Raw genomic sequence first — 4748 nt, 5'->3', positions numbered from 1 at the left:
GATCAGGGAGCCAGTGGGCCATCTGGTTCAAGGAGGAAGGACAAGCATTTACAGGGCACTGGCCAGCGGTGGCAGAAGGGGCTGCCTGAGTTCCACAGTCAGTTCAGGGTCAAGGTCAGCCAGAGCAAGGTTAGCCAGGCCCAGTGCTCCCTGTCCTCCGTCCTGTCCCATGACGTATTTCTAGGCCTCAGAACCTGCTTTCCTTACCCTCATCCCACTCAGGGGAGGACACAGATGCTACTCTTCAGCTGCCCCCCATGTGTCTGCTGTAGAGTACCACCTGGCCAACTATGTGTCTGCTGTAGAGTACCACCTGGCCAACTATGTGTCTGCTGTAGAGTACCACCTGGCCAACTATGTGTCTGCTGTAGAGTACCACCTGGCCAACTACCCAAACAATTCAGCATCCATCCCCTCTGAGAGTTCATGACATGAGATGGCCACAAGCACTGCTGCCCGATTTCCAAGAGGGGTGGGTGGGGTGGGCACTCCGAGTGGTGGTTTCTGAGCTGGGTTGAATCACTAAAGATATTTGTCTTCTGGGCACACAGAGTTCTTCCATGAAATGCAAGAACTAGACAGGGAGTCGGGGAATGTTCTGCCCCTGGAACATTCCCAGGGACTCGCTTTATGTATCTGTTGACTCTTATACCCACTTTGGAAACCCAAAGGATAATAATGGAGTAATCAATGACTTTATAAGATCCAGCAGACTAAGATTTGAATTCTAAACCCCTCATAAGACAGTGCTCAACAATCATGCAAACTATTAGGTAATCAGAAAGACAAAGATCTTCTCATTTTACAACACAAAATAGGGAGAAACCTGACAGTTTGTCTGCAGTAGGGACAATTCTCCCGGACAAAATGGTATCCAACAGATAAACAGAATGCCTAAAAAATTATTTTAGTAAGCATTTAGAAAAATTCTACTATTTTCCTAGAGAGACTTAAAAAACAATACAGCACCTTATACTTATAGGGGGCCACCCATTTCAAAAGATGAGTTTATCATCCAGTTCGCCCTAGACATTCCAAGGGACTGACAAAGGTTAACAGAGTCCCAGCCAAGTTTAGATGATACACCACAGTTACAGGGAGCCCAGATGAAGAAAAAGAAAGCCAAACACACAGACAAAAAGAGACTAAAATCTAATCTTACCCCAAGAAAAATAAGCTTCCTAGTTAAAAATCTTACTCCTCGTTTAAGTTAAAAACAGATTTTGGGGTCACATGGCGGCTGGGCCGGGGAAATGGCGGCTTCAGGAGAGAGCGGGGCTTTGGCCGGTGGAGGCAGCACAGAGGAAGCATTTACGACCTTTGACAGTGAGGTGAAACAAATAGAGAAGAGAGATTCAGTTCTGACATCCAAAAATCAGATTGAAAGATTGACCCGTCCTGGTTCCTCTTATTTCAACTTGAACCCATTTGAGGTTCTTCAGATAGACCCAGAAGTGACAGATGAAGAAATAAAAAAGGGGTTTCGGCAGTTGTACATATTGGTGCATCCTGACAAAAATCAAGATGATGCTGGTAGAGCACAAAAGGCTTTTGAAGCTGTGGACAAAGCTTACAAGTTGCTACTGGATCAGGAACAAAAGAAGAGGGCCCTGGATGTAATTCAGGCAGGAAAAGAATACGTGGAACACACTGTAAAAGGGCGGAAAAAACAATTAAAGAAGGAAGGAAAACCTACAAATGTAGAGGAAGATGATCCTGAGCTGTTCAGACAAGCAGTAGATAAACAGACCATGAAACTCTTTGCTGGGAGCTGGAAATTAAAAGAAAAGAGAGAGAAGCCAAAGAGATGCATGAAAGGAAACGACAAAGGGAAGAGGAGATTGCAGCTCAAGAAAAAGCCAAACGAGAAAGGGAATGGCAGAAAAACTTTGAGGAAAGTCAAGATGGTCGGGTGGACAGCTGGAGAAACTTCCAAGCAAATACAAAGGGGAAGAAAGAGAAGAAAAATCGGACCTTCCTGGGACCACCCAAAGTAAAAATGGAGCAGCATGAGTGACCCTCCTGGGTCACAGCCACAGAAGCTTCCCCCAGCTCTCTCCTTCCTGCTCTGAAGGACTCATTCTTTTCCTCCCACCTCCACCCCAACGTAGAATAGTTTTGCTTTTTAGTCCATTTTGTTTTCAATACAATTTAATGTCGATCAGAGCGATTCTTTTGTACATTGAAATGAGGGGCTCTGTTTAAAACAGACTCCCCCCACCCGTTACCCTTAGAACAACCAGGATTGGAAGGTGCCACCATTGGTGCTCCTTCTTCCCCACAGCCTGTAACTTCATGTTTGGTACTTCACTGAATTGTGACGGTTAGAAACTCCGTAGTTTGTGGAAATCATCCAATTAAACATATTGTTTACAGTGGTGTTGCTGTGACTTCAGAGACAAGACTGGGCTGCATTAGGAAGCCCCTTTGCCTCAGTTCTTTTTTCTGGGTGTGCCATCTTTTGAAGCCTCGGATCAGAAAAGGAAGGCAGTGTGGGCATACAGAGCAGTCGCTTGATGCCCTGAAGTCCTCTTGTATTTGGCATGTGCCCTTCTGTCTGACCGACCAATCAGCATGAAGCACTGAGCCACTTATAAACCTGTTTCAAAGAGCTAGCCATCTTCCATCCGGTACCATTGTGTCCTAGCCTGTCTGCATTTGTTAGTGGTAATATTCTTTATGTATAATACATTTTTATACCCCCCCCAAAAAAAAACAGATTTTGAAAGCCTGAAAACATTAAAACAGGGCCTTACTTTGAGCCCCTGTTAACAATTTATCACTGAGAAAAATGACTCTGGAAATAGGTATCCCTAAAATATTAGACAGACAGCCATAAATAAATCAGCTCAACAGCTGAGAGCTAATCTCAGTAAGGAATTTTTAACATGATAGACCTTTTCGAAATTTTAATAATATGAGATGATACCCTACATACATTGATATTTTTGAAATTAGTAAAGTCATAAATTATACATAATTATTAGAGCTAATTGTACTACATTAAATAAAGTTATTAAGAATGCTCATACAACTATTTATTTATACACAAAATTGTTTTAACATAGATCCCTCCAGGTTATTGATATTTCAATGCCATATAAAATTCTAAAAAAAATCACTGTCTAAAACAATACTGTTTACTTATCTTCACCCATTGATATTTGAGATACTAACTCCCACTATTTACTGAGTTTGATAATAATAGCAACAGTTTTTCATAGATTCGTAGATAAAAAGACTATTCATTTCTCTATTTCATTCTTCAGTAATGGTAAAAAACAAAACATCTCTAGGCTTATTTAGCACATGTACTTCCTAGTTTTAGATGTTTATATTTTTCTCATGCCCCTAGTAAAGACCACCACTCCTAAATTATAAACTCTGTCTCACTTCATCCCAAATTAAACTAATTATTTAAGTTTATCTAGAACTAGATTCAAGGTATATATAAATTTTATATATAAATTACTATATTTATTTTTGATAATTCTATTAAAGTCAATTAAATCATATGTCTGATAAAAATTAAATTTCTAGGGGCTGGGGTTGTGGCTCAGTGGTAGAGCGCTTGCCTTACATGTGTGAGGCACTGGGTTCGGTCCTCAGCACCACATAAATAAATAAATAAATAAATAAATAAATAAATGTATTGTGTTACAACTAAAAAAATTTTTAAAAAATTAAATCTCTATTAGCCATGGTCCCTTTAAATAACTGTTGTCAAAATTCAGGAGCAAAGATGGTAAATCTTTTCTTATTATTATTTAAATACTTGTACTATTATCTGTAACTTAAATGGATGATGGTATGGCTGACACCAGGCCTTTATTCAATTTTATTAGATAAAGAAAAGGGGGAAAACAAAACCCATAGGCACACACTAGATCTTACAAATATTCCAAAAATTTTCTTAACTGTGATCCTGAGGGTCTTACTGCTACTGAACATGATTCAGTAAATTAAGTCAGATTTCAAAGGAGAGTTTAAACCTGGCACCATGATAATGACTGAGAAACCTGGCTCAGGAAGGTAAATTTCCAGCTGCAGAGTTTACAACCAGGGGGCAGCTTCGTGAGCTTATCAGGAAAGTAAAAATTATGAAGAGACTTCTATGGACCCATTTCTCAGGTCCATTTATGATGTACATTGTAGTGTGGACTGGAAAGTCCACCAGTGAAACTTGATTCATTGTACTGACTGTGATGGTCAGTTACACCTATATGTCAATCCTATGGTAAATAGGCTGTCTGGGAGTACCTTCTGAGAGAAAGACAGCAGATGAGAAACTTAACCAGCCAATTATGCTGGTATTTAGTTATTAAGACTATATCTGGACAATTCCGAAAGACAATGAAAATGGGTTTTTCCTATGCAGGCCAGTTATTTACATAAGCTATCCACCAACGTATTGCTGCCCTGATCATTCTACAGAAGACATCGGTACCTTTCCTGGGGGGGTATATTGTGCAAATGTCTTGTCAGTGCAACACAAGATATCTAGAAATAGGGATATATTTTAGACTGGTCTCCCAGAGTTGACAAAGATGATTAAGCAAAGATGCCATGACCCCTGGAGGTTTATTGGTAACACCCTGACCTCAGTGAGTCAGCACCCACAAGGATGTTCGATATTTGACTTCTGCCTTCAGAATATTTACATTACTGACAGATCAAACCGACTCCTTAAATGTGAGATTTAAGGGACAGGATGGTAAATATCCTGTGGCCTGTAAGAATACAACTTA

General features: G+C 40.2%; 1 pseudogene across 1 annotated transcript; it reads left to right on the top strand.

Annotated features, from left to right (window-relative positions):
* The first annotated feature begins 1246 nt into the window (after window positions 1-1246).
* On the top strand, window positions 1247-2104 carry LOC308656561 (dnaJ homolog subfamily C member 8-like; annotated as a pseudogene). The gene has a single exon. The product of its transcript is annotated as a dnaJ homolog subfamily C member 8-like (transcript).
* The last annotated feature ends 2644 nt before the right edge of the window (window positions 2105-4748 follow it).

Source organism: Spermophilus citellus, assembly GCF_964194105.1.
Source record: "Spermophilus citellus genome assembly, chromosome: 9".
NCBI classification, from domain to species: Eukaryota; Metazoa; Chordata; class Mammalia; order Rodentia; family Sciuridae; genus Spermophilus; species Spermophilus citellus.
Note: the sequence above shows the minus strand (reverse complement) of the source record. Positions and strands in the feature narration are given on the sequence as shown.